The following is a 13,466-nucleotide window of genomic DNA, read 5'->3' on the forward strand; positions in this document are numbered from 1 at the left end:
ATTTAGTTTTTAGAAAGCAAGAGATCATATTATGCATACATGCAACACAAAATAAAATTGAGAACGGAAATTTCATGCTTGATTTCATGCAACACATGCAACACAAAAGTTTTTGACATGTTGAAACCAAAGCATTAAACTACAAACAATGAACAGAATTGACTGATGTTGCAGACGAAACATTGGCATGAGCTACCAGTACAATCATTTAATTATCATGTTTTTGAATTGGGTTTAAAGATGATTGCTTACGTAGCTCAGCTGGTAGCTCATTCCAAAGTTGACACCCGCATATCTTAAAGATTGTAGTCCATATATGCAGCTGTTTTCACAATCATGAAGTAGGTCTACTGTATTCTGCATGATATATAAATAAGCAGGAATTTACCTTTTTGTACAGTTAACTCATGGAGATAAAAAGGACATTCTTTTAATGAATTAGTTGTCACTGGTTCAGACGTACTTATAAATATAATTATTTCTGTGACTGTATCTTACATTAATTTGTATGATCTTTGCTATAGATAATTTAGCTGATCTGTAACAATAACATCTGCATGCCTTATATATCATGTACTGTATTACGACGCTAGATTAACACTGACGAGGAAAGGTAACACCCGGCCACCGAAAGCATTATCAAAGTGAAGCCAAGGTGGTCGTGTGGTCTAGGCACCGGATACAGTGCAGGCGATTTGGTGTCACGATATCTCAGTAGCATGGGTTTGAATCCCGGCGAGGGAAGATCAAAAAATGTGCACAAGGAAATTTACAAATCTAACATTGTTGGGTTGATGTTTATACGAGTTAATATATATATATAAAAGACTGAATAAATAGTCAACGATTAATCTTACAGGGCGATGGATCATGTAATATGATACAGTACTCTACAAAATATAATATATGACACTCACATGTCAAAAAGGATACAACATCACCATAACTAAAATAACTATGAAATAAACAAATATTAGATATCCGTCTTCGTTAATAGCACGATGTAAATGAATCACGTCAATCTATTCAAATTACAACACTATCAAAATCTTAAAATTTATACAATTTAAACGAACATCACAGACGCTGATACAATTTTAAAATTTCTAAATACGGCGCAAAGACTACAAAGATATGCCAGAATAAAAATAGTTATTTGCGATGTGAACTGGCAAAACTCTAAATTTCCAAAGGTGGTGACAGTTAGATGTTACAACAACTGCATAAATAGTGGTCCCCTAATAAAAAAATTTGCCCTAATTGATCCAAGTTGGTATAATATTTCAAATTTGACCACGGTAGGGCAATTGCAAGACACTGCATATTCCAAACGATAAAAATGAACCACACTTCACCTTCTTGCTCTCCACCAGCCTCGGAGTGCCAACTTGAGCGATGTTTTATAATTATTTTGTAATATTTTTTCTACTATAGAAGATGCAGTCGAATCTTTGCATTTTAATGGAGGGAAAGAGTGGATTCCAGCTGATACTAGTACACCAAGTAAGTTAAAAATAACCATTTTAGCTCACCTGACCTTAAAGGGTAAGTGAGCTTTTCTCATCACCTGGCGTGTGTCTCCCATCATCCGTTAATCTTTAACATTTTGAACAAGAGAACCACTGAATGGAATAAATCCAAACATGGCATTTGAACGTTTACATGAATGTTCCTTATCTGCATGGTGCTAACCAACTGTTGTTACTTTAATCGTAGTTGATTCATGCAGCGTCAAATTACGTCAATGAAAATTGTTGGATTGTTTGCAAAGTTGGAAAATTGTTAGATCGTGCGCTTGCTGTCGGCAGAGACATATATGTCTGTCTCTGCTGTCGGTCATTATTTTCTTGTGAGGAAAACCTCTGCAGATATGTTCAGATGTGTGTTTGCCTGAGACATTAGCTCTGGCGGCCATATGGGATCAGTTAGTAGTTTCCATTGGAAACTATCAGAACTATCATTTGAAGTCCGAGAGTTCTTGCTGTTCCGTCCTAATGGATCGGTAGTTTCTTTCCGAGATCCTTTTCCGACAGTAGGATTTTCGGCTTTCCTCTATCATTGATACAGCAGGGCATTTGGTAGTGTCGGTTCTGATAGATTTTGTCCTAACCGATTCCTCGTTATTACCTTAGACGTATTTTGCCAAGGCATTTGTGGGGCATCCGGGGTGAATCTTTCCCATTTAAAACACACAGATAAAAAAAAATATAGGATGATACATAGAAAAAATACACCGTTTTATACTTTGAGAACTTGGCTGAGCGAATCCGTGACATGAGACGGTGTGTGAGTTGGTATGTTTTATTTTGTTATATTGTATTGTGTTTAGGAAAGGTTAACTTTCTTGTAATAAGACCCGTCACGGCCTGACTGGGGAATTGGGTAGGCAAATGCTCACATTAATCTGTACCGATACAGGCTCCAAGTGCTTCCTTTATACGCCATAACTCATGGTGGTGATCCTGGTAAAGGATGCTTATACGGAGACAAGAAGAAGAAGAAACTCCGGAAGTCACAATACGTAAACAACATAGCAAAAAGTTATGGAAGTACACCACTAATTAATGGCCCCATTGCTTTCTATGTTAAATTCCTCAATTTCGAGTGGTCACAGCTCTTTTATCTTAAGTTCAAATCAAGTGACAATCATTGCATGTCAAAGCAACACCTTCTGGTGTCCTGTACTAAAAAAATCAACATACCTTACATTGCATATAAGAAAGAACTGGTTCCCGGAACTTCGGATGTACCAAAACAGGTACTTCCGATCTGACAAAAAGGCAAAATGTACCCTCCTTTTTAAATTTCATGCCATTTTTTTATTATTCAAATTTATCAGTCAAAAATTGTTCTGCAATGATCACCAGTCATGCAGCTTTCATTTGATACCAAAATTAATAAAATATTCTAAATATATTGAAAGTTATGTCCATGCGTAGGAACTATTTTGTGTTAAATATGTACTACTTTCTGGTATGTGCTTTCTGGCCGGGCCTGAATTAGTGGTGTTACACCTATAACAGAACCAAACTTGCTATATTGACTTGAGCATTACTTTATTTCATTCTATAATATATTTCAAGCAATAAAAAACATATAAAGCTTTAGTCCAAATACTATTTTATTAATTTTAAGCTCAAATTGGACTGGTAGTAACATATGGGTTATTCAAAGAAAACTGCATATGGATATTACCATTGGCCAATATACCTTTTTTATTCTCAATATTATTGTTTTATTTATTAATTTCTATTATGAAAGCTTTGTGCTTACTAATAGTCATATTTTTATCAGAGGTTCTTCATTAAATAAAAATATATCAGTTTAAACTTAAGACATAAATGAGAAATTATCCCCCCTTTTTTCTTGAAACTGGAAAAGGGCTTTTTTTTTGTATATACCATAATTCAGTGGTAAAACATAGATTAATAAGAGCAATTTATATATCCCTCAGCTAGATAACTTGCTAAACTGGTTCAAAATTGCATGTACAGTGAGATTTTAGAATTCTTATATGAGTATATACCATTTGCCTTGATTGTAAAAGGCTACCATAAGAAAAACAAAAAAACTTGAAAAATCATAAGATTATTTTGACCAAGAGCTATTTTGTTCCATATACAAGTCATAAAATACTTGTTTTATTGATTTCAATCAGAAAAAATGCAAAAATAAGAACTTGGAGTCAAGTCTTAACTGCATGCATGCTGTATGACCATTAAAGGCTAACATACTAGAGTATGCCAATTTAAGAGCTTAAATTTCCCATAAGCAGGACGGTTGACCAAAAAAGATGATTAAACATGATTACTAACATCAAATTGGACTTATTTTCATTGGAATAGGTACAACTTCTAAAAATTGGATTTCTGGTGATTCTCTGTAATAGGAAGTACACCACTAATTAATGGCCCCATTGCTTTCTATGTTAAATTCCTCAATTTCGAGTGGTCACAGCTCTTTTATCTTAAGTTCAAATCAAGTGACAATCATTGCATGTCAAAGCAACACCTTCTGGTGTCCTGTACTAAAAAAATCAACATACCTTACATTGCATATAAGAAAGAACTGGTTCCCGGAACTTCGGATGTACCAAAACAGGTACTTCCGATCTGACAAAAAGGCAAAATGTACCCTCCTTTTTAAATTTCATGCCATTTTTTTATTATTCAAATTTATCAGTCAAAAATTGTTCTGCAATGATCACCAGTCATGCAGCTTTCATTTGATACCAAAATTAATAAAATATTCTAAATATATTGAAAGTTATGTCCATGCGTAGGAACTATTTTGTGTTAAATATGTACTACTTTCTGGTATGTGCTTTCTGGCCGGGCCTGAATTAGTGGTGTTACACCTTATGTGTGTCACTGGCGGACGAAAATGATAGGATAGTGATTATTAACATCTGCAAAACATTAAAGACGTTGACTACAAATACTAAAAGGAATTATAAGTAGTATGTGAAAACAGTTGCCAAAACGTAAAAAAATTGTGTTTTTATTGAAAAATTATCCGCAATGATATGGGTTCTACTGCGGATGTCTGAGTACATTTCATTCATAAACTTCAAGCAATGTGCGTGGATTTTCTACAATTTACTACATTGGATCAAGGACTTATATGTACGTCCCTGATTGGATCTTCACAATAATACAAGACATAGTTGTGAATTATTACTATGAACTGGTAAATTATAACATGCACTTCAAATTGTTTATCAAATATACAAATGAACATTCAGTGATAACAAGCACTTTATTTTACATCATGCATTTTAATATTTTATGATGTATTTAAAATAGTAGTTATTGTTGCGAACTCCATTAGAAATTTGAATTGAGATCAGTTTTGGAAAAAGGGAAAGGGGGATGTGAAAAAAAAATGGGGAGGGGGGTTAAATTTTTCTCATTTCATTTCATTTCTCCAAACATTTTTTTGAGAGGATTAATATTCAACAGCATACTTATTGAATTGCTCAAAGGCAAAAACAAAATTTTAAGTTCATTAGACCACATTCATTCTGTGTCAGAAACCTATGCTGTGTCAACTATTTAATCACAATCCAAATTTAGAGCTGAATCCAGCTTGCATGTTGTGTCCATACTTGCTCCAACCGTTCAGGGTTCAACCTCTGCGGTGGTATAACGCTGCGCCCTGCAGAGTATCTGGTTACCTTTGTTCGCCCTATGTCTGTCTCTAATGTACGTCTTGAAATTGGTGACTGTTTGCTTACTTTAGTTTGCCTCTACCAAATATTATGAAACTCATCATGCTCATGTATACACATTGTTTATAACAGCAAACCACAGATGAAGATTTAATTTGGGTGACATCACTTTTACAGTTCATGAGTAATGCCCCTTTTATACCTTAAATGCAAGCGGGGGCATCTGTGTCACATGGAGACATCCACCATTTATTTTTGTTTTATTTACAGGGAAATATTTTGATTTGGCTCCTTTTCTAGAATCTGATAATGATGACACAGATTCAGCAAACATTGAGAATGATGGATTATCAAAAGGTATTTACATGTATTATTTTGTGTTGATGAATATTTGACCTGTTATTTTAAAAGTTCATGGACACAATTGTTATTGTTTAAAAGGTATTCTTGTATCTTAGAATATAATTGTTTAATTGTAAGTCACTTTTACAAATTAAAGAGACCTGACACTAATAAAAAAAAATCAAAATTTGATTAGTTATCCATTAGTGATACCAAAGAAACACAATCATAAAGTACAATCATTTGACAATTATCATGAAAAAAACCCCACTCAAGTTAGACTAGTTAATTAAGTGTGTAATCATCCTGTCTCCTGACCTATTAATTCAATTACAAAATGTATATAGCGATTTGTATTCATCTATGTTTTTATGCAGTTAAGCTGCATTATGCGAGAACCCTAGATTTGTGGTCTACCCCATTAATGCTGAAATACCATGAATATGGGCCATTGTTATTATCTAGCTGGCTACTATGTTATATATTACTAATTGAACACTTTTTTAATACTTTTAATTCTGGATTACAAAAGATATGACTAGAAAACCTTAAATGGTCGTCGAATCACCCAACAGTTTTGAAATTGCACTTAGGAAGTAGTGGTCATTAGGAATCCGTATGTATTTTATTATTGCCTGTGCTTTTGTGTAAGATGTCAAAGAACAATTGTATGAAATATTTATTAGCAGAAAATCTTTAAAGACAAGTAGTTTAGATTTCCCAAATGGGAAAAGTCGTAGGAATATTGTTTGTCGTCAATACGTAGTACAACTACGTCAGTGGTCTATTATATAAGTTGAACTGTTCATGCTGTTGACGGAAATTTCAAATAAGAAGACAAAATTTTCGTATCTTTTCAATTTAGATGCAGGGGTTCAAATCAGCGGTGGTCTGAAGTCCGCAACCTTTCACTTTTGAAAGGTATTATCTCACCACTTGTAATTATAATTGATTAATTGTAAGTCAGATGTAATTGTGTTAAAAATAAATGCCTATTCTACTACAAGTTGTTTATTTTACAAAACCGAAAATCATTGTCACTCAGTATCTATCATATTATCTATTATTTAATCATGTATGGCATTTAAATGGAATTTTGACTTGGTTATTCATGTCACTGGAAATGAATGATTAAATTACAAGTTATGACTGTTTTGCACCCCCCCCCTCCCCCCCTCCCCATGATCATGATGATTGTAAAATGTAGTTTTTGGTCAGTGGATTTGATCTTTCATTTGTCATTTCATGTATCAAGTTAAAGTTTTAGGTCTAGGAAGGTTATGATAAAGTTGAAGTCACATCAACTGAAACCTTGTTACACATGTTCATAAGGAAGTGATCTTTTTTATTCTATGCCAAATAAGGGTTTTGACCTTAGTTTCATGGTTAACTGAACATGGAAAATGACAATGCAAGTGGAGCATCAGTGAGGTGTGAATAAATTTCTTGTTTGTTTAATTTACAGGAAAAGTATTTGATTTGACTCCTTTTCTGGAATCTGATGACAATGATGACACTGATTCAGCAGAGGTTACAAATGACGGATTATCTAAAGGTAAGAGTATTAAGTTTCTGATAGACATTCAGTATATTTAATTCATTGGTTCACTGTTGGTCAAAGTTAATTTTTTGTGTTTTGGTCTATTTTTCAGTTATTATAAGCATGATCCAGTCAATTATATTTGATATATGGAAAGTTTGTTAGGTGTAGATGTCTGTCTGGCAATAAACATCTGATCGTGACCTCATTTTCATGGTTCATTGGTCAAAGATCATTTTCTCTGATTTGTTTTTTCTTTGAATACTATAAGGATAGTGGAATTTTTAAACTATATTTGGTCTAAGGAAAAGTATAAGGTGATGTGTATGTCTGTTAAGTAGGTGTCAGTTGACCTACCTTAATTTTCATGTTTAGGGTGAAGGTCATTTTTATCATATGAGGTTAATTTTGGAGATACTTAGTAGATTTGTGGTATGCAAAGATTGTATAACCGACATGTCGGTCTGAAAGGTAATATCTCACCTTGACCTCATGTACATTGATCATTTAAATATTATATTTAATTTAATGTAATGCTTGTGGTATTAACTTCTTTTTTATACTTTTAACATAAATATATTATGAACACTAGAACAGGCAAGACATTTCACTGTGTCCACTCTTGTTATTTTCGTTATAATAAATGTGTTTTCTAGAATTTGCAAAGAACATGAAGAATGTGGATTACTAAACATTTTAAATATGTTCATCACTTGTAATTATAATTGATTAATTAAAGGTAGAATGATGGTATACCGCCTTCTTGGATTGTACAATCACAGTACAAAATCGGTCTAGTTATTTGCCTAAATTTGCAAATTTGGAGACAGATTTGAAATTCAATTGTTAGAAGTTTTTTCTATTTAAAGAAAACTTGTCAATTAATTGTATTATACAATTTTTTTTAACAAATATCATTTTTTTTGGTTTATAAATCATTTTTTTTCAAATGAGCCATTTAAGGGGAGATAACTCTTATAGTACAAAATTTATACTGGGCTAATAGGGAATTTTTTTATATTCACTTGTAGCAAGAAAACAAGTTCGGTGACACTATGATTTCTTTTTATTTTCTTAAAACATATTATGAAACCTTTCTTCTCACAATTTATTTCAAAATTCTATCTCATAGAAATTTTTTTATGCACACTATTGTGTTTTTTCATGAACAAACTAACCAAATTTTGGCAATTTTCAACGACTTATTGCTTGAAAAATAGCACGGTGACCTACACTTTTTATTAAATTTTTGAAAAGAGCATAGTAAAATCTTCATTTTGGCAAAATATAAAAAAAATCTGTCTCAAAAAATATATACTGGTGATCTACCTTAAATGGAATCTTGACTTGGTTATTCATGTCACTGGAAAAGGAATGATTACATTGCAAGTTATGACTGTTTTGCCCCACCATGATCATGATGATTGTAAAATGTAGTTTTTGGTCAGTGGATTTGATCTTTCATTTGTCATTTCATGTATCAAGTTAAAGTTTTAGGTCTAGGAAGGTTATGATAAAGTTGAAGTCACATCAACTGAAACCTTGTTACACATGTTCATAAGGAAGTGATCTTTTTTATTCTATGCCAAATAAGGGTTTTGACCTTAGTTTCATGGTTAACTGAACATGGAAAATGACAATGCAAGTGGAGCATCAGTGAGGTGTGAATAAATTTCTTGTTTGTTTAATTTACAGGAAAAGTATTTGATTTGACTCCTTTTCTGGAATCTGATGACAATGATGACACTGATTCAGCAGAGGTTACAAATGACGGATTATCTAAAGGTAAGAGTATTAAGTTTCTGATAGACATTCAGTATATTTAATTCATTGGTTCACTGTTGGTCAAAGTTAATTTTTTGTGTTTTGGTCTATTTTTCAGTTATTATAAGCATGATCCAGTCAATTATATTTGATATATGGAAAGTTTGTTAGGTGTAGATGTCTGTCTGGCAATAAACATCTGATCGTGACCTCATTTTCATGGTTCATTGGTCAAAGATCATTTTCTCTGATTTGTTTTTTCTTTGAATACTATAAGGATAGTGGAATTTTTAAACTATATTTGGTCTAAGGAAAAGTATAAGGTGATGTGTATGTCTGTTAAGTAGGTGTCAGTTGACCTACCTTAATTTTCATGTTTAGGGTGAAGGTCATTTTTATCATATGAGGTTAATTTTGGAGATACTTAGTAGATTTGTGGTATGCAAAGATTGTATAACCGACATGTCGGTCTGAAAGGTAATATCTCACCTTGACCTCATGTACATTGATCATTTAAATGTTATATTTAATTTAAAGTAATGCTTGTGGTATTAACTTCTTTTTTATACTTTTAACATAAATATATTATGAACACTAGAACAGGCAAGACATTTCACTGTGTCCACTCTTGTTATTTTCGTTATAATAAATGTGTTTTCTAGAATTTGCAAAGAACATGAAGAATGTGGATTACTAAACATTTTAAATATGTTCATCACTTGTAATTATAATTGATTAATTAAAGGTAGAATGATGGTATACCGCCTTCTTGGATTGTACAATCACAGTACAAAATCGGTCTAGTTATTTGCCTAAATTTGCAAATTTGGAGACAGATTTGAAATTCAATTGTTAGAAGTTTTTTCTATTTAAAGAAAACTTGTCAATTAATTGTATTATACAATTTTTTTTAACAAATATCATTTTTTTTGGTTTATAAATCATTTTTTTTCGAATGAGCCATTTAAGGGGAGATAACTCTTATAGTACAAAATTTATACTGGGCTAATAGGGAATTTTTTTATATTCACTTGTAGCAGGAAAACAAGTTCGGTGACACTATGATTTCTTTTTATTTTCTTAAAACATATTATGAAACCTTTCTTCTCACAATTTATTTCAAAATTCTATCTCATAGAAATTTTTTTATGCACACTAATGTGTTTTTTCATGAACAAACTAACCAAATTTTGGCAATTTTCAACGACTTATTGCTTGAAAAATAGCACGGTGACCTACACTTTTTATTAAATTTTTGAAAAGAGCATAGTAAAATCTTCATTTTGGCAAAATATAAAAAAAATCTGTCTCAAAAAATATATACGGGTGATCTACCTTAAATGGAATCTTGACTTGGTTATTCATGTCACTGGAAAAGGAATGATTACATTGCAAGTTATGACTGTTTTGCCCCACCATGATCATGATGATTGTAAAATGTAGTTTTTGGTCAGTGGATTTGATCTTTCATTTGTCATTTCATGTATCAAGTTAAAGTTTTAGGTCTAGGAAGGTTATGATAAAGTTGAAGTCACATCAACTGAAACCTTGTTACACATGTTCATAAGGAAGTGATCTTTTTTATTCTATGCCAAATAAGGGTTTTGACCTTAGTTTCATGGTTAACTGAACATGGAAAATGACAATGCAAGTGGAGCATCAGTGAGGTGTGAATATATTTCTTGTTTGTTTAATTTACAGGAAAAGTATTTGATTTGACTCCTTTTCTGGAATCTGATGACAATGATGACACTGATTCAGCAGAGGTTACAAATGACAGATTATCTAGAGGTAAGAGTATTAAGTTTCTGATAGACATTCAGTATATTTAATTCATTGGTTCACTGTTGGTCAAAGTTATTTTTTTGTGTTTTGGTCTATTTTTCAGTTATTATAAGCATGATCCAGTCAATTATATTTGATATATGGAAAGTTTGTTAGGTGTAGATGTCTGTCTGGCAATAATCATCTGATCGTGACCTCATTTTCATGGTTCATTGGTCAAAGATCATATTTCTCTGATTTGTTTTTTCTTTGAATACTATAAGGATAGTGGAATTTTTAAACTATATTTGGTCTAAGGAAAAGTATAAGGTGATGTGTATGTCTGTTAAGTAGGTGTCAGTTGACCTACCTTAATTTTCATGTTTAGGGTGAAGGTCATTTTTATCATATGAGGTTAATTTTGGAGATACTAAGTAGATTTGTTGTATGCAAAGATTGTATAACCGACATGTCGGTCTGAAAGGTAATATCTCACCTTGACCTCATGTACATTGATCATTTAAATATTATATTTAATTTAATGTAATGCTTGTGGTATTAACTTCTTTTTTATACTTTTAACATAAATATATTATGAACACTAGAACAGGCAAGACATTTCACTGTGTCCACTCTTGTTATTTTCGTTATAATAAATGTGTTTTCTAGAATTTGCAAAGAACATGAAGAATGTGGATTACTAAACATTTTAAATATGTTCATCACTTGTAATTATAATTGATTAATTAAAGGTAGAATGATGGTATACCGCCTTCTTGGATTGTACAATCACAGTACATAATCGGTCTAGTTATTTGCCTAAATTTGCAAATTTGGAGACAGATTTGAAATTCAATTGTTAGAAGTTTTTTCTATTTAAAGAAAACTTGTCAATTAATTGTATTATACAAATTTTTATGCCCCACCTACGATAGTAGAGGGGCATTATGTTTTCTGGTCTGTGCGTCCGTTCGTTCGTTCGTTCGTTCGTCTGTTCGTTCGTCCGTCTGTCCCGCTTCAGGTTAAAGTTTTTGGTCAAGGTAGTTTTTGATGAAGTTGAAGTCCAATCAACTTGAAACTTAGTATACATGTGCCCTATGATATGATCTTTCTAATTTAAATGCCAAATTAGAGTTTTGACCCCAGTTTTACGGTTCACTGATAGAAAATGATAGTGCAAATTTCAGGTTAAAGTTTTTGGCTTCAGGTTAAAGTTTTTGGTCAAGGTAGTTTTTGATGAAGTTGAAGTCCAATCAACTTGAAACTTAGTATACATGTGCCCTATGATATGATCTTGCTAATTTAAATGCCAAATTAGAGTTTTGACCCCAATTTTACGGTTCACTGAACATAGAAAATGATAGTGCAAATTTCAGGTTAAAGTTTTTGGTCAAGGTAGTTTTTGATAAAGTATAAGTCCAATCAACTTGAAACTTAGTATACATGTTCCCTTTGATAAGATCATTCTAATTTTAATGCCAAATTAGAGAATTTATTCCAATTTCACAGTCCTTTAAACATAGAAAATGATAGTGTGAGTGGGGCATCCGTGTACTGTGGACACATTCTTGTTTTAACAAATATCATTTTTTTTGGTTTATAAATCATTTTTTTTCAAATGAGCCATTTAAGGGGAGATAACTCTTATAGTACAAAATTTATACTGGGCTAATAGGGAATTTTTTTATATTCACTTGTAGCAAGAAAACAAGTTCGGTGACACTATGATTTCTTTTTATTTTCTTAAAACATATTATGAAACCTTTCTTCTCACAATTTATTTCAAAATTCTATCTCATAGAAATTTTTTTATGCACACTAATGTATTTTTTCATGAACAAACTAACCAAATTTTGGCAATTTTCAACGACTTATTGCTTGAAAAATAGCACGGTGACCTACACTTTTTATTAAATTTTTGAAAAGAGCATAGTAAAATCTTCATTTTGGCAAAATATAAAAAAAATCTGTCTCAAAAAATATATACTGGTGATCTACCTTAAATGGAATCTTGACTTGGTTATTCATGTCACTGGAAAAGGAATGATTACATTGCAAGTTATGACTGTTTTGCCCCACCATGATCATGATGATTGTAAAATGTAGTTTTTGGTCAGTGGATTTGATCTTTCATTTGTCATTTCATGTATCAAGTTAAAGTTTTAGGTCTAGGAAGGTTATGATAAAGTTGAAGTCACATCAACTGAACCCTTGTTACACATGTTCATAAGGAAGTGATCTTTTTTATTCTATGCCAAATAAGGGTTTTGACCTTAGTTTCAGGGTTAACTGAACATGGAAAATGACAATGCAAGTGGAGCATCAGTGAGGTGTGAATATATTTCTTGTTTGTTTAATTTACAGGAAAAGTATTTGATTTGACTCCTTTTCTGGAATCTGATGACAATGATGACACTGATTCAGCAGAGGTTACAAATGACAGATTATCTAGAGGTAAGAGTATTAAGTTTCTGATAGACATTCAGTATATTTAATTCATTGGTTCACTGTTGGTCAAAGTTATTTTTTTGTGTTTTGGTCTATTTTTCAGTTATTATAAGCATGATCCAGTCAATTATATTTGATATATGGAAAGTTTGTTAGGTGTAGATGTCTGTCTGGCAATAATCATCTGATCGTGACCTCATTTTCATGGTTCATTGGTCAAAGATCATATTTCTCTGATTTGTTTTTTCTTTGAATACTATAAGGATAGTGGAATTTTTAAACTATATTTGGTCTAAGGAAAAGTATAAGGTGATGTGTATGTCTGTTAAGTAGGTGTCAGTTGACCTACCTTAATTTTCATGTTTAGGGTGAAGGTCATTTTTATCATCATGATCATATGAGGTTAATTTTGGAGATACTAAGTAGATTTGTTGTATG

The 13,466-nt window shown here is 32.0% G+C and overlaps 1 long non-coding RNA gene across 1 annotated transcript; it reads left to right on the forward strand.

Annotated features, from left to right (window-relative positions):
• Positions 1-4,364: 4,364 nt before the first annotated feature.
• Positions 4,365-8,849, forward strand: LOC143051033 (uncharacterized). The gene is made up of 4 exons (XR_012970553.1): positions 4,365-4,689; positions 5,441-5,527; positions 6,978-7,067; positions 8,748-8,849. It is a non-coding gene; the product is annotated as an uncharacterized LOC143051033 (long non-coding RNA).
• Positions 8,850-13,466: the final 4,617 nt, after the last annotated feature.

Source organism: Mytilus galloprovincialis, chromosome 11 (genome assembly GCF_965363235.1).
Source record: "Mytilus galloprovincialis chromosome 11, xbMytGall1.hap1.1, whole genome shotgun sequence".
NCBI classification, from domain to species: domain Eukaryota; kingdom Metazoa; phylum Mollusca; class Bivalvia; order Mytilida; family Mytilidae; genus Mytilus; species Mytilus galloprovincialis.